The 21428-nt window shown below is 45.9% G+C and overlaps 1 pseudogene; it reads right to left on the bottom strand.

The window, feature by feature from the left end:
- Positions 1-6213: 6213 nt before the first annotated feature.
- Positions 6214-6419, bottom strand: LOC110582559 (annotated as a pseudogene).
- Between the last annotated feature and the right edge of the window lie 15009 nt (positions 6420-21428).

Here is a 21428-nt window from a genome sequence, read left to right as displayed (position 1 = left end):
TTAAGTTAGTACTTGTCACAGGCCACCCACAGAGAGACTCAGGTCCTATTTCGAGCACGAAAGGGGTAGAATCAGGAGAGAGACGTACATTTTTCTCCCAGCAACTGCACCAAGTCTAATAAGTATCCTTTACAGGCTTAATTGCCATATAACCTTCAACTTGATAAATGTGTTTTAAAAATAATAATTGGCCAGACTGAGAGTTTTGAAAAGGAGCACCAAACAGGTTGTAACTCTATGTCAAATGGTTCAAGGAGACTGAAGTTGGCCTGAGAAAAGGATCCTGTTCTCAGGGAAGACAGTTGTAAGGAGACACAGGGTTTGGTTATCATGCTGATACAATGTATGTGGTCACTTATCTGAGTTAACCACTTAACCATCAATGTTCCTCTCATCTTAAAAGATCTTAAAAGAAAAAAAAAAAAAAAGAAAAGAAAAATTCAATCAACTTTAACGGAAAGCAGAAGAAAGGAAGAAAAAATGCACCCTAGATTCTCTCCCTTCCAAATTCAACTCCTTTTTTGGGTTTCCCAAATATAGTCTTACTCAGTTCAGCTTACAGCACATAGATATATTTTTAGTTTTTGCTTACTTAGCACTGATTAATGTTCTCTATTGGGAGGTGTTATATTGAATAATGTTTAAATTTAGTAACGTAAGAGTAGAAATACTTCAGGAATTAAAGTACAGACAGCAATTTCTTTCCAAGTCCTTTTGCCCTTGCCCATAAGAAGCTGGGGTCGCCAAGGTCAACTTTTTAACACCTTTTTTCCAGGTATAGTCCAGGGATAGGGTCCATTGGAGGGTTATGCTGATTCTGCTGTAGAACTGAGTTTGAGAGGTGAAGCCTGCTGAGGCCTTCTCGGGAACTGCCGAGCGGGTGTGATGAACAGATGAATGAATGAGTGCTAAAGGGGCCTGAGGAAGCAGGTTTGCGGGTGTTGGGGTGGGGGGTGGAGGAGAGAGAAAGACAGGAAAAGACAAAGACCAGTGTGGTCAGGCCCAGCCTGGTCTGGCTTCAGAGTCTGAACCTCCGATGTGCTGGCAACTGGGAGGGAACCCCAAACACATTGGCACCTCAACAGTGTTGCCAGAGGACGCTGGCTGATGGGGCTTCGCACGCGGTTTTGCTGGCAGGCGCGTGAATAGTGGCTGGAGAAAAGTCTGTGAGGGAGAGGACGCTGAGCATGTCTAAGCTAGCTGGGGGACTCCCAGAAATAAGTGGGGTGGTGGAGGGAGACGCTGGGTGTGGTGGGCTGAGGTCCTGAATCAGGTGGCTATGGGGTGACGGAACATTAAAATGTGACTTTTATGATAATATTCTTTGTGGCCACAGGCTGGGGTTTGGGGACACCTTGGCAATAGAAGGAATCTTCCTTTTTATCCACTAGCAAGAAAAAGATATAAAAAACCTCAGGAATATTTGTCTCATTCCCTCATATTTTAAAGAAGATCTTCAAGGTCAAGAGGAGTGGATATAGGAGCCTGTTCTCAGGGCTTACCTTCCTTCCTTCCTTTCTGGCACAAACCGGCTTCTCAAGGGTACTGAAATACATTGAGGAAGGCACTCTCTGGGGAAAAAATTGTTGGTTCTTGAGAGAGAAACAGAGAAGAAATATGATCACAACATACGCTCTTGGTAGACACGGAGCACTGCTTGTGCAAAGTCCTTTCTCCAGGAGTTAATTAATAAAAAAAAATTAAACAGATGCCTTTAAATGGTTATTGTGTTTCAAAATGTTGACTTGTTATATCTGAGGGTCCTCCCTACGTTCCAGAAAAACAATTTCTCCCAAGAGAAGTAGCTGAGGCTTAATTCAAGTCAGTGGTGAAGTGAAGAAGTTGGTTGGATTTGCTGAGTACTCATGGAAACCCCCTTTGTAGGCCTAGCATCCGGTTTTGTGGGGGGGAAATAGGTCTAGATGAATCGCCATGGTCCCTGTTGTCAAGAAGCTCATACTCGAGCTGCAGAGAGAGCCAGTGCTCAGCTGGGTGAGTAAATTCAACATTTCCATTAGACACTCTGGTTCTGCCATTACCTGGGTCTGCGCTGTATGCAACAGCATGAGCCTGGCTGGTGGCCCCTGAGGATGCCTGGTTTGGACAGCTGCTGAAGGAAGACCTCCAGTCTACCTTGGGCTTTATGTGGCACCATGTACTATCTGTTTTCCAACTGAAGACGCAAATAGCTGCACTTCCCTAAAGCTTGGAGGGTGGGTGTGGGTCGAACAGTTCAAGATGGTGATGTGGGGACATCCTGAACTCACCTCCTCCCATGGACACAGTGAATTTACAGCTACATATGGAACAATTTCCTCTTAAAAAAAACCCAAAGGCTGGCTGAGTGGTCACTATACATCGGCAAATGAGGCTTGGCAGGTCACCAGCCCCAGGGCAGTACACACAGAAGTAGGTAGGAAGGCTGGAACACAATCTCACCGTAAACCCCACTGCTGGTACCTGACTCACAGTCGGGAGGGAACTCAAAACCCAGAGCTTCTCCATGAGGAGCAGAGGGATTGAACCCCATATCAGGTACCCTAAATTTTAAGACCTGCACCTGAGAGATGGGATCTAATTTTGAAAAGCAGCTGGGCTCAGGTCCTGACACCCACAAGACCGTATCCCTCTGAGAAATGGGTCCCGAAGGGCTCGCACCCTCGGACTCACCCACCGCAGGCCCAGCTCAGAGGCAGTAGATCGATGGTGCCCAGACTTAAGGTAAAGATGCTTACCTGCTTATATGAAAGAATCGGCCTGAGAGGCAAGCATCTCAGAGCCTGCTTGGACACTCTCCAGGGCCAGCGATGGGTGGGCGCCATCTTTGTGTTCTTCCTCCACCACACACCAAAGCACCAATATCTCCTGGAAGGGACATTTTCTTTTCTTTTCTTTTTTTTTTTTACATGTGTCTGGTGTCCCGATTTTTACAGCTGCTGCCCAGGGGATACCTTTTGATTGTCTGACCCTCTAAGCTAAGGGAGCTTACATTCCTGGTCTCATGAGACTATAACATTCAGAGTCACCCAAAAGGGAGATTATACCCTTGTCTTATGCTCTGATTTTTGTAGTTGCTGGCAGGAGACACCTCTGCATGGCCTGGGTCTCATGGCCAGTGGGGCTTAGTTAACGGGTGCTACATGACTCTATATATCTACATAGTTTTAAAAGCTGGTTTTTATATTTCCTGATTTTTAGGTTTGCTTCCCCCATTTTTATGGATGCTGCCCAGGGGATGGCCCTTGATTTCCTGGCTCTGGTGGCCAGGGGACTTCCATTCCTGGGTTGCATAGGACTGTAACAATCAGAGAGACAGTTGGTAGGCTACCATCCCCAGGACACTGCACACACCCAGTCTTTCTGTGAAAGAGCCTCCTTGCCTGACCCTATTGGCCTGAGGGATAGGCTTCAGGTTTGATACATATTTAGTGGCCTACAGAGCTGCTCTCAAGGAATACGGGCTGTAGATGCCAGCTTGGTACTCTCCCTCAGCCTTGCTGCAGCTCGCTGCTATCTCCCAGACAAGAGCTTAAACACTTGCCTAGAGCCCCGATCTTTGTGACTGCCTTCCGGTGGATGCTCCCAGATTACCTGGCTCTGGTGGCAGCAGGGCTTCTGCTTGTGGTCCCCCAGGACTCTGTATATTTGCACATTTTCAAGAGTTGCTGCCTGAGGGTCTAGTTTCAATCAGCTTGAAGCTAGGTGCTGAGATCCTCCCCTTTGGGACACTGACCGGTCTTGGCAGATACTTAACTACGGGAGCTATTTAAAAACATAATAGGGTGCTGAGATGAGCACACAGGTTTGAGAGACAACCAAGAGCTAGGGCAGGTTTAAGCTACAAGATTCATCTCCTACACGAACTGGTTTACATAAGTTGGTCTGAACTGACTGATTACTAGCAATGAAATTGAATCAGTGATAAAAAAAAAAATCTCCCAACAAACAAAAGTTCAGGACCAGATAGCTTCACTGGTGAATTCTACCAAACATTCGAAGAATTAATACTAATCCTTCTCAAATTCTTCTAGAAAATATAAGAGGAGGGAACTCTGCCAAACTCATCTTATGAGGCCAACATTACCCGTATTACAAACCAGACAAGGATGCCAATATCCCTGATGAACATTTATGCAAAAATCATCAAAATATTAGCAATCCAAATTCAACAATATATTAAAAGGATCATACACCATGATCAAGTGGGATTTATTCCAGGAATGTAAGGCAGGTTCAAATCAAATCAATCAATGTGATACACCACATTAACAAAATGAAGGATAAAAATCATATGATCATCTCAATAGATGCAGAAAAAGCATTTGACAAAATTCATCCCTTTATCATAAAAATTCTCAACAAAATGGGTATAGAGGGAGTGTATCTCAAAATAATAAGGGCCATATATGACAAGCCCACAGCTAACATCATACTCAACAGTGAAAAACTAAAAGCTTTTGCTCTAAGATCAGGAACAAGACAAGGATGCCACTTTTATTCAACATATTACTGAAAGTCCTACCAGAAAAATAAATGAAAGGTATCTAAATTGGAAAGGAAGAAATAAAATTCTCACTATTTGCAGATGACATGATATTATGTATAGAAGACCCTAAAGATTTGACCAAAAAAACTTAGAATAAATTAATTCAGTAATGTTGCAGGATATAAAATCAATATGTAAAAATCTATTGCATTTCTATATATTAACAATGAACTATCAGAAAGAAAACAACTCCATTTACAATTGCATCAAGAAGAGTAAAGTACCTAGGAATAAATTTAACCAAAAAGGTGAAAGACCCGTACTCTGAAAACTATAAGACATAAGGAAAGAAATTAAAGAAGACACAAATAAATGGGAAGATATTCCATGCTCATGGACTGAAAGAATTAATATTGATAAAATGTCCACACTACCCAAAGCAATCTACAGATTTAGTGCAATCCCTATTGAATTCCAAGAGCACTTTGTCACAGAAATAGAACAAACAATCCTAAAATTTTTATAGAACCACAAAGACCCTGAACAGCCAGAGCAATCTTGAGAAAGAAGAACAAAGCTGGAAACATCACAACTCCCTGATTTCAAGCTCTTTTACAAAGTTACTATAATACAGTATGGTACTGGCATAAAAACAGACACATAAAACAATGTAACAGAATAGAGAGCCCAGAAATAACCCCATGTATATATACAGTCAATTAATTATGACCAAGAAGCTAAGAATATACAATTTGGAAAGGACAGTCTCTTCAATAAATGATGTTGGGAAAACTGGACTGCTACATGCCAAAGAATGAAACTGGTCCACTATACACAAAAATTAACTTAAAAAGAATGAAAGACTTAAACATAAGACCCAAAGCCACAAAACTCCTAGTAGAAAACACAAGCAGTAAGCTCTTTGACATAAGAGTTGGTGATGATTTTTTAAAAATCTGACACCAAAAACACCAAAAGCAAAAATAAACAATGGGACTATATCAAACTAAAGAGCTTCTGCACAGCAAAGGAAACCATTAACAAAATGAAAAGGCAACTTACTGAGTGGGAGAAAATAGGCAAATCATGGGCGCCTGGGTGGCTCAGTTGGTTAAGCGACTGCCTTCGGCTCAGGTCATGATCCTGGAGTCCCGGGATCGAGTCCCACATCGGGCTCCCTGCTCGGCAGGGAGTCTGCTTCTCCCTCTGACCCTCCTCCCTCTCATGCTCTCTGTCTCTCATTCTCTCTCTTGCAAATAAATACAATCTTAAAAAAAAAAAAAAGGCAAATCATATATCCAATAAAGGGTTAATGTCCAAAATATATAAAGAACTCATACAACTCAATAGTAAACAAACAAACAAAAAGCAATTGATTAAAAACTGGGCAGAGGATCTGAAGAGACATCCCCCTCCCAAGGTAGAGTATTTTAGTTATTAGCAGTTACCAAATAAGCTGAAGGTGAATTTCTTCCAAGGAGCTGCTCATAATTTGCTTTGTTGAGGGCGCCTGGGTGGTTCAGTCAGTTAAGCATCTGCCTTCAGCTCAGGTCATGATCCCAGGGTCCTGGGATTGAGTCCTGCATCGGGCTCCCTGCTCAGTGGGGAGTCTCCTTCTCCCCTCCCTTTGCCGCTCCCCCTGCTCGTGCTCTCTCTCTCTAATAAATAAATAATCTTTAAAAAATCTGCTTTGTTGAGAGGAGGCAAGGAGCTGTTTTACTGTTCCTCTATAAGATATTGCATGTGTTTTTATCCTTGAAAGGGGTTTCTGAGGTTGCTATCCCTATCAGCAAGGGGTCGCTCCTGGGGTGCTTCTCCCAGTAGGACACCTGTGAAACCTTTACTCTCTCAGTGGAGGCTCCTCCATTCTCAAATGCTGCACACTTGTCCTTGCCTGGATGATGCTGGTGGTGCTTGCTGTTTTGCTCCACATCTTCAGTTATTATTTTTACCTGAAACCAGTAAGACTTCCTGTGGCCCACTGTTTTCAGGTTGTAAGTGGTGGAATGAATCTGGAGCTTTCCACCGCTCTCCAGACCCCAGGCCAGAGGGGCTGACCTCCTGAGTCTGGGTGCAGCCAGGGCTTCATGATTGTCAAAATCACTCCGCAGCTGGTTCTAATGTCTGAAGAGACATTTTTCAAAGAAGACATCCAGATGGCCAACAGACACATGAAAAGATGCTCAAGATCACGAATCATCAGGGAAATCAAATCAAAACCACAGTGAGATATCACCTCAGGCCTGCCAGAATGGCTGCCATCAAAAAGACAAGAGATAACACGTGTTGGTGAGGATGTGGAGAAAGGGGAACCCTCCTACACTGTTGGTGGGAATGCAAGCTGGTGCAGCCACTCTGGAAAACAGTATGGAGATTCCTCAAAAAATTACAAATAGAACTACCCCATGATCCAGCAATTCCATTTCTGGGTATTTATCCAAAGAACACAAAAACACTAAAGTCTGGAAAATATATGTACCCCATGTCCTTTGTAGTGTTACTTACAATAACCAAGGTATGGAAACAACCTAAGTTTCCACTGATGGATACATGGATAAAGAAATTGTGGTATATGTATATTCAATGGACTATTATTCAGCCATAAAAAAGAGTGAAATCTTGCCACTTGAGACAACACAGATGGTTCTCAAGAGCATTATGCTAAGTTAAATAACTCAGACAGAGAAAGACAAATACTGTATGATCTGTCTTATATGTGGACTCTAAAAAAGTAAATCAAGCTCACAGATACAGAGAACAGTTTGGTGGTTGTCAGAGGTGGGGGGCTAGAGGGGTGTGAAAATGGGTGAAGGGGAGTCACAAAGAAAAAAAGTTAAAAAAATAATAAAAATAGAAAATAGAAGGTATAATTGAATCACATTCTTTGAATCTATGGTTACATATAGATGTAAATATTCGAAAAATATCCTATACAGGTAACAACCCAGGCTCATATCTGGGTGTTACATATGGAATTAATTAAACTACATTTAGGTTACTTTTTTTTTTCCTTTTTAGATTTTATTTATTTGACAGAGAGAGATACAGCGAGAGAGGGAACACAAGCAGCGGGAGTGGGAGAGGGAGAAGCAGGCTTCCCGCGGAGCAGGGAGCCCGATGCGGGGCTCGATCCCAGGACCCTGGGATCATGACATGAGCCGAAGGCAGACGCTTAACGACTGAGCCACCCAGGCGCCCCATACTTTTTAAATTAAAAAATAGACATTCCATTATGGAAAATGTTTACTATTATTGACACACAGATGCGTATTCATCACAGATATCCATTATTAAGCAATATCCATGATGGATACACATTTTTTCTGAAGGTGGTGATATGCATCTTGGCTTTGGGGATACATTTTTAATATGCTTTAAAAAATACAAGAATCAGCTAGAATACTATTGTCCTTGTTTTAAGTAAAGAAAAGTTCATTATTCCTTCAGGATGTATACTTTGACCATGAAACTGAAGTCTAAAATCAAGTCAAAGGGCAATGTTGAGTTAGAAAAAAAGTCCTGAAAATAAAACAATCCATGTGTTGAAAGAAAGAAAGAGAGAAAGAACTTGGGTTGATAGAGGCAAGCGGTTGATCTGTTCACCCTCTGCAGACCAAGCCAGGGGGCTCATGGATGTTGGTTGGTTTGGCTCTGCCCCAGTGACTCAGGGGCTGCTTGTGGGGCTTAGCGGTAATGCTTGCTTCTGTTTGTTTTTTAGCTTTGAGTCCTTGCCTGGTTTGAAACTTTCCAGCCCCGGCAGTTTTCTCCTCAGCACTGTGTCTTTTGCTGAGGACGGTAAGTAGCTCTCCTGTGAGGACGGTAAGTAGCTCTCCTGTGAGAACGGGCGGCCAGGCCTCGGGAATGAGCCAGCCTGGGGTCTAGCTCCATCTCTTCCTTAATTCAGCAAGGTATGTCATCTCCTGAAAGCTCAGTGTCTCCATCTGTATGTAGAGTAAGCCCTCTGGCTTCCAGCTGAAAATGGGTTGTGACCAGAAAACTAAGGACTGTCGAATGGCCTTTGGGAAGCCACCGCTGTCACACAGAAAACCGGGCCTCCGGGAAAAACCCTTGGAAAAGGAGAGCACAAGGAGAGGGAATCACAGGCCAGCCAGGCTAGGGGCCTTCCTGTGAGCCCTGGCCCAGCATGGCTCGTACAGGATGCCCGAGCCTCCCTTTCACGGTGTCCGGACCCGCAGAGAGTAACAGGCCCATGAAACCGGGCGTGGACACCTGTGCGTGCCTAGCACCCTACAATTTGCACACATTAGCTGGTGCGCTCTGCAGACTGCGCTGGCCTTTGTTGCTCCCGGGAGTTTCATCTCTTGCAGAAAGTTTTTCTCCCCGGATCTGATGAGTCCCGGCCCTGCCACTGGGCAGTCCCTCTGATCCCCACAGAGCACAGCATTCTCTCCACAAGGGAACGGACTGGACGAGGGGAAAGACTGTGAAGATGGGCCGTTCCCCGCCTCCACCCGCATCTCACCCCTGCCTCCAGCACAGTGCTGCCTCTCCTCAGCAACCCTGGGCCAACCCCAGAGCTTGCTGGATCTCCGAGGAGGGCCTTCCCACCTGGGGCGAGGGCCTGCCACCGGCGGCACCTCGGCCCAGGGCTAGTCGGCCCGCCTCCCAGAGCAGTTTAAGCCGGAGCCGGAGCTAGTCCTTGCCCTGCGCCTCGTCTGATGTTGGGGAAGAGTGACCTCTAGTGGTAGTTCTTGGAAGAGACGCCGCGGCTTCCCGCCGCCTGGGTGAGCCCGCCCATCTGTCGGGGGAGTCAGGGGGCGGAGCTTGAGTGGGTGCGGCCGAGAGAGGCGGGGAGGGCGGGCACTGTGGACTCCTGAGCTCCGGGAAGCTGGATCCTGCACAGCTGGTTTGTCAGGCCTGCTCTTGGGCATGAGCACATCTATCTCTGCTTCTCTTGTAACACCCAAGACTCTGGGTGTTGGAGCAGCCCACCCCTCACCCCTGACTCCCCTGGAGGCAACAAGCTCCCCAGCCTCTGTGACTAAAGAAGGGGAAGGTGGGAAGGGCATCAGGTAGTGTGTCTGGGTATGAACGAGGGCACCTGGTTGTCTGTTGAGAGCACCAACCCGCAAGTGGTCTCCATCTGTGCCTCCGTGGACCCGCAACGACCAGTCCTGTCTTCAGCAGGGGTGAGTGGAGAGGGGGGAGCTTATCAATGTGTGAGCAGGCCAATGTTGGGGGGGCAAGCTCTGCAACACAGCAGGACTGCCTGGTGACTTTGGCTTTTCCATCCCACCATCTCCGTCAACACCATCCCATTCTTTGAGATGGACCGTTTTTTCCAATCTTCAGTAAAGAGCTACACAGTTCAGATTAAAGCCTCCCTTCCCTTCTAAACAGATTGCCTTGCCTAAGCCCCCTCTTCTAAGGACCTTGAGAGCTACCACCTGCCACAGGACATATTTCCATGTGCCTAGGAGGCAGAGGCTTCAGGAAATGACTTGGTATAAGCATGCTTGAAGGGAGAAGCTTCTCAGCACTACACCCTCTCCCTCCTCAGTCTGAAATACATTCAGAGCCTTTTTTTCCTTGCTGTTGTTTCCTATGAATGAAATCTGTCTTCACTGTGTGACTTTACTGAGTTTAATGAGACCCAAAACTCCTGCACCTACAAGGTCAAATTGAGTGCTCTTTGTGTATAATTTTTACCCATTCTATTTCTAATCATAAGTAGGGTAACCACGTCTCCCAGTTTGCCTGGGACTGTCCTGGTTTTCTTCTGTCTCCCTGGCGTAATCATTAACATTGTTCCCTTTTACTCTGGAAAGGGTCCCATTGAAATGGTAAATTACACTGTCACCCTAATCACAGGTCATCTCTGTAAGAAAACATTAAGGCATGAGGATACAGAGGATGTGAGAGATAAGGTTACCCCGAATTTGAGATTTAAATTGGTTATTACAATCTTGGCATAATTAGCTCTCAGCTTCTTGGCAACTGGAAAAAAAGAAAAACATAAAGGGCTATGAAGTTGATTCTATCTTGTAAAACAATGCGTATTATGTCTTCTGAAGGGACATGTTTATCAGGCACTAAACTTTAGGAGGAATTTTAAACATAAATTATTATACAAGGGACACTGAATAACATAAGGGACCATGTCTTCCGTGGTAGTTTTCATGAAGTTTCTATGTGGCTATGTTTTATATGAGTCCTCAAAGTGACTGTGGTTTTCCAATTCTCTTTGTGAAAAAGGGGAGGGAATAAAAATGATTTCACAGGGATTAACGAAGATAATATGTGTGCCAGTGCCAAGGAAACTATAAAAATCAAAACTTTTATCATTTTCACTCTTACTATCTTGTCCACAATCCTCCTTTTATTGATGGGGAAGCCAAGGCCCAGAGAGGGAGGAAGAGATGTAGCTAGTTCGTGGCAACACTGGGGTTAAGACTCCTGTTTAACTCTAAATGCTACCAAAACTTCGAAACTTCTGTTTGCCAAGATGTTATTGAGATTCTGTCAGGCCACCTGCGGGGGGCGCTATGGGGGGTGGTGGAGGAGAATCAGAAAGGCATTCCAGGCCTTGGACCATGGTGGGGGTAGTGGCCCAAAACCAGAGGCTAGAAATGGTGTTTTAAGTCACCACCATAAAAAGATGTTACTAACATGATTTTCTTTTAGTATCTGGTGGTGTTTGTCTGAACTACTTCTGCCTAAAAAGAACCAGACATCTGTTTTTTGTCGGTTAAGAAGAGACTGTTCTCTTTCTGGCCTCCGGTGACAGCCCTTGGGGGAGGGGGAGCTGGTGTCAGTGGTGGAGTTTTCCAGCATTAGAGTGCAACCTTCTTTTCAGCTTCCCTTCTCCAGGTCAGTGGGTCTCAAAGTGTGGTCTCAGACCAGCAGCCTCAGCGTCACCCAGAGACGTGTTAGGAATGCAGATCCTCAGGCCCTGCCCCAGACCCGCCAAATCAGAAAAGGGCTGATTCTGGTGCACGTGAAGGTGTGAGAACCATTGCTCCAGACTGTTCTTAAGGCCCGAGTGCCTTCAAAGAGCGAAGAGAAGCAGACCCACAGCGGGCCCTCCCCCTTATCCTTCCTCCCACCCCCTAGGTGGGCTGTCCTTTCCAAACTCCCAATAACCATTGCCTTTTTAGGTGTGACCATCGCTGGGGGACTTACTCAAAAGGGAAGAAGTAGCATGGCCTTTGCGTGATGGCTTACCTAGCCAGTACCACCCCCGGACAGTAAAATCTACCTTTACCAGCACTTCATGTACACCAGATTCAAGAGCCCTACAATCCAATGGCCCAAATGAGTTCTGTTTTCAAGAAAAAAACATTTATCTCTTCAGCCTCTGAAGTCTATGGCTCATTTTCAGTTGAAATAAACTAAAAAGGATCCCATCAATTTTTTTTTTAAGGTAATCAGTTCTCCAGGAAGTAAAAGCCATAGCAATCCAGAATGCAGAACTCTGTAGAAACTGCTATTCCTTTCTACAAAGAGCTTTCACATTTCCAAATGGGTCTCCATAGAAATAGTTTATCTGCACCTGAAAGAAGACTGATACGCTTTTCAAAGCACAATAAGCCTAACGGTTTCAGCTGCTCAGCCGGCCCTTGCCCCGGACCAGTGTTGTGGGTGCAGGCTTATCAGTGGGGAAAGAGCCCTCAACCCTCCCTGCTGAGGGCTTTTCTTGACCGAGATGTAAACTAAGAAGGAAATGAGAATTTTGCCTGCATGGACCTCAAATTGCCCTTTTCTGTCTTTCTTTCCAGTGAAACTTTCTGGACTATGCAAGGCACTCTCCCCCAAGCATTATTTTGTAGGCAACGTGCTGGCAGGAGGGTGGGAATTTATTCTACTCAGCATGGCAAAGGGGAAGCTGGGGTTTGGGAGGCCTGGGCTGAATTCCTATACAGGTGGGTAGGAAAGCAGGCCCTGAGAGCTGGCTTCCACTCCCGGACATGACCCGTCAGCACAACCCACCTGAGCTCTGGAGCAAGCCGCCTTGGCCAATTATGAGGGGGGAAAGACTTAAAAATGAGGAGAAAAGTAACAGCTGGAGACAAAGAGATTCAAGAACAGAAGTATCTTTCCTCTAACATAGGGTTCGTAGCCTTGAGCTGCGCGTTTGAATTTGGGGAGCATCTATTTATTTTTTGTTGTGGTTTGTTTAAGTTTTTTTTGTTGTCATTTTGTTTTTTGTTTTTTTAAGTAGGTGCCACAGCGTGGAGCCCAACACAGGGCTTAAACTCACTACCCTGAGATCAAGACCTGAGCTGAGGTCAACCAACTGAGCCACCCAGGCGCCCCTCACCTGAGGAGCTTTTAAAATGTCTAAGGACCAGGACTTCCGCTAGACCAATTAAATCAGAATCTCTGGGAGTGGTACCCGACATCAGCATTTTTTTTTTTTTTTAAAGCTCCCTGGGCCTTTCCAGGGTGCAGCCAGGATTGAGAACCATCTTTCCAGCATTCACTTGCTCCAGCAACTGTCATTTTCCTGCCTTCTTTCAACAGTGCCATGCATTGGGGCATGGCCCCTTCTCATTCGTCTTAGCTTATGTTTTCTTTGTTCTTCTGGCCTTGAGGACCATGACGTAGAATCAGGAGCATCTTACACTAAGTGAAAATTTAATCTGAACTTCTTTTGCTCAAGATCCCCGATTTCCCTTTGGATCTTGTATCTTTATCAAACACTGAGTTGGAGTCCCAGAAGAAATAATTGGTTTTATTATTCAAAAATGAGATACAAAGCCAGACCTATCATTTGACTTTGAACTTCCTGGTCACTTCTGGTTGAATATGATGAACAAATGAGCCTCTCCATAAGGAGACTGCTTCCTGACAGTAGTCAAAGAAAAGTGGAGTCTCAAGAATAGGATAGAGTCAATGTTTTACTGGACAAATGTGGTGACCCCTTTCAAAAGTATGCCATCAGGGCCTCTTCCAAACAGTCATTTTAAAGTTTGCCAACTTAAGACCCCAAGATCTTTCTTGCCCCTGCAGGGCATGATGAGTTCTTGTCTCCTTTACAGGGCCCCTCCTCTCCTACTGAATACAAAGCCATTCTTGGAAGAGGTCTTGGGTTCCACAGATGTACAGCCAAGCCTGTGATTTTGAAGTCTCAAGGAACTTGGGTGTGATGGTCACCAGCTTTTGCCTAATGAGCACTCCCCTCCTGCTTTCTTGCCATGCAGCTCTTCCAACCACTAAAGCCTCTTTAAAATTCTGAAACAGGTTCCCCTACTCCCTCCTCACTCCCCAGTTCACCATACTCTTGACAGGATCTGGGGCATCAATGGCCATGCCAACAGCAGAAATACACAATAGGTTGTGAACCAAGCCAGCCTATGGGACAGTCTGGCCCTTCTCCTTCACTCCCCTCTGCTGCCTGGGCGTGCCTCAGCTAAGCATTATGCCCAAGTTGTTCTCAATGAAAAAAAAAATGCCGTGTCATTTCAGGGACGGACTATATTTTGAACCTGCTAAATGTCTATTTAGGCTTTATGTTACCCTTCCTAACCTTTTACCTGTTTCCATAAAGGCTGGGTATTCCCTTTCCAGCCCTAGGCTAGAAGGACTTACTCTGGGTACTCCCCAGTCCAAAGGCCGGGAAGAAAGCCTCTCTTCTCAGAGCAGGTCAAATCAAGATCCCTGCCTTAGTTAGCCCAGTTTCCCCTGGAAATGGAGCCTGAGGCAAAGTTTGCAGGGTGGGGGTGGAGAGATGGGTTTCGGGAAAGTAAGAGTGAGGGGAAAAAGCCAGGAAGGAGATAAAGGGCCTACCAGGCAGCTCATTACCAAACTGGCCATGGCGTCGTCCACAAGGCTGGTTGCTCAGGCAACAGGCACTTGATCCTGGGGCTGCGATAGAAGTCTGGCTAAGCAAGAGCTGACTTGGGGGTACCTTCTCAGGATGATGGATTTCAGACCCTGGCAAGGACCCCGGGGGTTGAGGCAAACTCTTGGGTGGTCCCTAGAAGCCTGGAGAAAGCAACAGCCAGTGCCGAGTGCTGAAGTGGAAAGGCCTGGGTTTGCCTTGGCAGATGGCTATGAAGGGGTAAGAAGGCTGAGGAAGTGGGGTACGCTGGAATCAATCTATAGTCGGAGGCCAGAAGATCCACCAGGGGGGTAGCTTCCCCGGGGGTCCCGTTGGAGCAAGAGGGTGGAGAGAAATATACTTTTGATCTTATTTGACTAGTAATCTTTACTTTCTAAATTTTCTAGAAGCTCTCAGTAGTGAAGCAAGCAAGTCATCAAGAGTTCTCATTTGGTGAGTTTTCATGGAGGCATATTGCAGATTCTGCCAGGGGGTGGACCAAGTTCAGGGAGGTGAGTGTTCCAAATCCAAAGGAATGAAGGCCAGGGACAGTCAACTCTTTGCAAAGGAGGTGTGATATGGCCCGGGGGAGGGGACAGCCACCGTCTGAGCAGCATTCCCTGTGTGTCAGGCACTGTGCCAGGCATCGGGGGATACAGAAACGAATCCAGTCTGGTTCCTGAGGTCCAGGAGCTCCCAGACCAATAATCAAGAACTAGCCATGGAGGACCTCATGACTGGGTAGAGATCATCAACTTGGGCCTCTCTCTGAATTGTAGATGTTGATATTTACTCACTGCCGGGAAGGGTTGACTTTGAGTTGTTTTTCTACTAAACGAAAAATCCTCTGATCTACTGCCCACATTGGTGAGCCTAGGCCAGGTCAGGGCCAGAGCTCCCCACTGAGCCTGAGGGGCCCTGGGCCAGCTGTGTGGGAACCAGCAGTTAGAGGGGCCAATGACCCACTGTGCACATTGGCAGCCCGCTAGGGAAATCCATGAAGGAAACACTTCGGTGGGTATTTTCTCCTGGGTTTCCTGCCATCTTGGAAATGAAGAAGGAGAAATAACTGGCTGCAAATGGCTGAACAGAATTCCACTAGACTGAAAAGGAGACTCTCGGACTCATGATTGTGTCACCCCGTGCCTAGCACACTGCCCACACTTGGTAGGTTCTCAGTCGCTGTCCCTGATTGAGACTAGGCTGTTATTGGATGCACCTGAAAAGTTCTAGTCAATGCTTTTTTGGTTATTGTTTTAATTATGAAAGTATTGACTGCTGTGACAACAAATTCAGACAGAGGTGTAAAGTAAAAACTGCCCCTATCAATCCGTGCTCTTACTTACCAGAGGTAATAACTTCATAGTTTCTTGTAATTCCTTCTAGAAAGATTTTTAGCAAATATAAGGAGAATACACACACACACACACACATGCACGCAGTTGATCATACTACACATCAGATCCCTAATTTGCTTTTCTCACTTAAAAATAGATAGTGAAGCTCTTTTCACACCAGCCTATCCTATTTAGTGGCTGCAAAATACATTTCAGTGCATGAGTATACCATAATTTAGTTACCCATTTACCATGTGGTTGATATATTGTTTGCAGCTTTTTGATTTTATAGTGTTACAGTGAACATAATAATGCGCACACCACTGGACACTTCTACAAGTAAGTCCAGATGACACATTTCTAGAACTGGAACTGCCGGGTTGAATTCTGGAAGATACTACCAAATTGCTCTCTCCTCGCCCCAGATTTATTTGTAACAGCTAGTGTATGAACCTGCCTATTTCCCTTCATCTACTACCTCCCTGGGATGAGGGCCAGGGGGTTCCTGCCATGGGTCTCAGCTGTAGGAAGTTCTATTCTGGCTCTCTTCTGGCTGTGCCCTTCCTATAGGGCATGTGTCCTATGAGGTCAAGGAGATATGGCCACCTAGAGCCTGTACCCCTACCCATATTAACCATGTTCTGTGTATCTGAGACCCCAGAATTTCCTTCTTGAAGAGCCCTAAGCCCTTCTAGGGTCTGCATAGGCTCTTTCCAGATCCATCTTCCAGACTGTGTACTGCTGGTCCACTCATCCCAGACCCTAAGGTGGCCAAGGGGTAACCATATATGGAGTGTAGAGGGGCTTGGATGTGTGGGCTGGGGGGTACACATATAGGTCTAAGGCCTCATGTGGAGGATGGGGCTGGGGTGGGAAAAGGAGGGACAGGTGATAGACTAGGGGCTGAGAGCTGTATCTGGGGCAGAAGCCTAAGTCTGAGGAGTATGACAACTCTAAACTTGAACCTGGCCTTTCAGATTGTGATTGAGATATATTTATTAAGGGAAGAGAAAGGAATGTATTTTATTAAAGAGTTTACTTGGTTTATAATCTTAAGTATTTATGTGATATGTGGGTGTGCATTTGTTTTTGTTTGTTTGTTTTTTAAATGTGCATTTTTTTAATTCTTATGTTAATCCCCATACATTACATCATTAGTTTTAGATGTAGTGTTCCATGATTCATTGTTTGTGCATAACACCCAGTGCTCCATGCAGAACATGCCCTCCTCAATACCCATCACCAGGCTAACCCATCCTCCCACCCCCCTCCCCTCTAGAACCCTCAGTTTGTTCTTCAGAGTCCATCGTCTCTCATGGTTCGTCTAACCTTCCGATTTCCCCCCCTTCATTTTTCCCCTCCTGCTACGTTCTTCTTCTTCTTCTTTTTTTTTTTTTCTTAACATATATTGCATTATTTGTTTCAGAGGTACAGATCTGAGATTCAATAGTCTTGCACAATTCACAGTGCTTACCAGAGCACATACCCTCCCCAGTGTCTATCACCCAGTCACCCCATCCCTCCCACCCCACCCCCCACTCCAGCAACCCTCAGTTTGTTTCCTGAGATTAAGAATTCCTCCTATCAGTGAGGTCATATGATACATGTCTTTCTCTGATTGACTTATTTCGCTCAGCATAACACCCTCCAGTTCCATCCAGATCGTTGCAAATGGCAAGATCTCATTCCTTTGGATGGCTGCATAATATCCCACTGTATATATATACCACATCTTCTTTATCCATTCATCTGTCGATGGACATCTTGGCTCTTTCCACAGTTTGGCTATTGTGGACATTGCTGCTATAAACATCTGGGTGCACGTACCCTTTCGGATCCCTACTTTTGTATCTTTGGGGTAAATAGTGGGTGTGCATTTGTATTGTGCCTTTAACCCTGCAAACATTGATGGTGGGTCATTACCAAGTTTTTAATCTCTGACAATCTGTTGGCAAAAAACGATACATGGGACTGGGCATGTCTTTTTTTTTTTTTTTTTAATTTTAATTTTTATTTTTTTTTAAAGATTTTAGTTATTTATTTGGGACAGAGAGAATGAGAGAGAGAGCACATGAGAGGGGGGAGGGTCAGAGGGAGAAGCAGGCTCCCCGCCGAGCAGGGAGCCCGATGCGGGACTCGATCCAGGGACTCCAGGATCATGACCTGAGCTGAAGGCAGTCGCTTAACCAACTGAGCCACCCAGGCGCCCTGGACTGGGCATGTCTTTAACATTAGTTGAACACATTTACAAGTTTCTTAACCATTTACTTATTTGGGGTGCACTACTTTTTATATCCTTTGTTCCTTTGCTTCTTTCTTTACTTCTTTCTTCCTTTCTTCCTGTCTATCTTTCTTAATTTTATTATTTGTAAATATTCTCTTGTGTAGTAAGCTAATTAGCCCCTTGCTGTATGTGCTGCATGTGTGTTCTCCCTTCTTTTTGTCATTTTCATCTTTTTAAAAGATTTTATTTATTTATTTGACAGAGAGAGAGGGAACAAGCAGGGGGAGTGGCAGGCAGAGGTGAGGGAGAAGCAGGCTCCCCACTGAGCAGGGAGCCCGATTCGGGGCTTGATCCCAGGACCCTGGGATCGTGACCTCAGCCGAAGGCAGACACTTAACCGACTGAGCCACCCAGGTGCCCCTTTGACATTCATCTTTCGATTTTGTTTAGTTTGTTTTTTTTTTTGCCAGTGTGTAAACATTTTCTTCTTTCATATTTATCTATCATTTTCCTTCTTTTTTAAGTTTTCTTTTCTCTCTCTTTTTAATGGCTGTTGTTTACATGCTATTTATATGTTTTTCTAAAAGCTGTCTTGCTCTAAAACATTTTTTTGGGCCACAAAACACTTTAGTTACAAAGTGTACCTACTGACTCCTATGGGGCAGGTCCTGTCACCATGGAAACCACTGTGGGGAGGGTTAGAGAAAAGTGGTGCCCACCCAAAGGGCCAAGCTCCCGCTCCTAGCCACCCTTCCACCCCAGAAGGACAAAGTTCCCATTAGCGCCTGAGACTGGGAGGTAGGCTTAGAGCCCACGAAGGAGGGCAGGCCTCGTGGGGACCGAGGTGCTGGTGGGGGCCGGCTGCGCTGCAGGCACCCAGGAAATGGGCAATGCTGGGAATGGGCAGGAGGAGGGAGACCCAGTCCCCAGCAGGGAGAGCTGGGGGAGTACAAGCCAGAGAGGGGGCAGCAGAGGGCAGGGCCCTGGGCACTCCAGGACTCTGCGGCTCTGAAGATCAGGGCAAAGGGGTCAGGTCATATCTTGACATCCTGCAATGGTGTCCACTGTGCTGGTAGCTGCTTTTGCCAGCCACGTTGCACCTTGGCGGGGGTGGGGGCGGTGGTTCTCCTACATCAGAGAGTAGCTCTTGCTCAGCCTCGTGTAGCTCCTCAGTAGCTGCGGCTATCCACGGGGAGTAGGTGGTGGTGAACCTGGTCCACCTGCTTTGGATTTTGGACATCCATTACCACAGCCACCACCATCCCGACCCAGGTGATGAGGAAGAAAGCCCCAACACATAATCTGCCGCAGAGTCACTATGGGCCAGGTTGGGGGGGGGGGGGCACTGGGCACCGTGGTGCTCCTCTTGACATTGGCAGCCAGAGGGCTGGGTGGTCAGCACACGAAATGGTGCCGTGGGGGCCACCTCCACTGGGTCCCCTCCCGCTGCTGCAGCCCCAGCGGGAACACCCTTGGTTGGCTTCCAGGCCTGAGATTTTTTTTTTTTTTTTTTTTTGTAACTACCTATGCCTTTTTCCCCAGAACATTTTGGACATATATTGCCTCCTCAGCCAGTGAAAGATCAGCTTCAGAGGCAGAACAGAAAAAAAAATATTTGAAGAAACAAGGGCCAACATTTTTCCAAATTTGATAAAGACTATAAACTCACAGACTCAAGAAGCTCAGTAAATCCCAAGCATAAGAAACATGAAGAAAACTACACTGAGGAACATTGTAATCCAGTTACTCAAAATCAATGATAAACAGAACACCTTAAAAGCAGCCAAAGGAATTATGTATAAAGGAGCAAAGACAAAGAGGACAGCAGATTTCCTATTGGAAAAAAAAAATGCAGGCAAGAAAGCAGTGTGGAGGGGTGCCTGGGTGGCTCAGTCGTTAAGCGTCTGCCTTCGGCTCAGGTCATGGTCCCAGGGTCCTGGGATCAAGCCCCACATCGGGCTCCCTGCTCAGCAGGAAGCCTGCTTCTCCCTCTGACCCTCCCCCTGCTTGTGTTCCCTCTTTCGCTGTGTCTCTCTCTGCCAAATAAATAAATGAAATCTTAAAAAAAAAAAAAAAGAAAGAAAGAAAGCAGTATGGAGCATCTTTATAGTACTGCATGAAAACAAAGTCAAACCCACTAACTAGAATTCCGTAACTCGCACAAGTATCTGTCATAAATAAAGGTGAAATAAAGGCTTTTTTTCCCCAGACATACAAAAAAGGAAGGAATTCATCACCAGCAGACCTGCACTACAGCAAAAGTTAAAGAAGTCCCTTAGGCAGAAGGTCAGTGACACCAGATGAAAATATGGAACTACATAGAGAAGGAAGAGCAACTGTGTGGGTAAATACATAACACATTTTTTCTTATTATCTAAATCTCTATTCTTTTAAAGATGTATTTATTAGAGAGAGAGAGAGAGCACGCGCATGCACGCGTGTGCACGTGGGTGAGGAGGAGCAGAGAGAAAGGGAGGGAGAAACCCAAGCCGACTCCACACTGGGCGCAAAGCCTGACCCGGGGCTCGATCCCACGACCCAAGACCCTGACACGGAAACCACGACATGAGCAGAAACCAAGAGTCCAACGCCCAACCAATTGTGCCACCTAGGCACCCCTATCTAAATCTCTTTAAAGGACAGTGGACTGAACAGAAATAGGAACAATGTAGTGTAGGCCTTATAGTGCATGTAAAAGTAAAATGTAAACCACAGCCGCAGAAAAGTGAGGAGGAGAGAGATTAACCCGCGGTGTGGTCCCTCTTGTACGTGTGTTACGTCGTTTGCAGGTGAACGGTGCTAAGTCAAAGACACATACTTTAAACTTGCAGGCAGCCTCTTCTTGGCCTTTCAGGTTCTTTCTGGTAAACTAGGCACATTAGTTTAATGATAATCTATTTTTACTTGAACGAAAGGAAAGTCCTTTTGTAAACTGATAAACAAAATGTCGTGTTAGCCGTTTTCCCACCAACTTGCACTTCTTTGCAGTGACGGACAGCGTCCTGTGACAGGTGATTTGCGCTGTAATGGAAAGCAGTGTTTACTCATTTTGTCTCAAGCTTCCTTCTTTTTCTCTCTTCATCTCTCTTGTTTTGTCTGTCTCCTTTTCCCACACAGGGGATTCCAGAATCCCAGCGCTTCCAGTAGGTGAAGTGTTGGTCCAGGGCTGGAAAGAACATGGAGGCAAGAACAGCCCACAAGTGCTGGGTGAGGGAGGAAGGTCCCGGGGGCCAGACCAGGTGAGCTGCTGACCGTGGCTGAAGGCAGCCAGCCAGACACACCAGGCTGAAGGCTTCAAGGTGGTTGGGTTTTCACTCTGCTGAGCTCCGGATCCACATGGCTCTATGCCTCCTGCTCTTGCCGAGATCACCAGTGAGTTCCACGGGATGTTAAAATCAGTGATCAGTTCTCAGTTCTCAGGTTTGACCTATCAGCGGCCTTTGAAGTGCTTGGTCACTTCAACCTCTTTGACATACTTTGTTCACCTGGCTTCCAGGGGATCGCTCTTTCTGGGCTCTTCTCCTGCCTCCTGCCTGTTCCTTCTCTGTCTCATTTGCCAGTTCCCCCTTCCCTCCCTGACTCTTAAGTTGCAGAGGG

This window comes from Neomonachus schauinslandi, chromosome 1 (assembly GCF_002201575.2).
Source record: "Neomonachus schauinslandi chromosome 1, ASM220157v2, whole genome shotgun sequence".
Lineage (NCBI taxonomy): Eukaryota > Metazoa > Chordata > Mammalia > Carnivora > Phocidae > Neomonachus > Neomonachus schauinslandi.
This window is presented reverse-complemented; position numbering and strand designations above follow the sequence as displayed.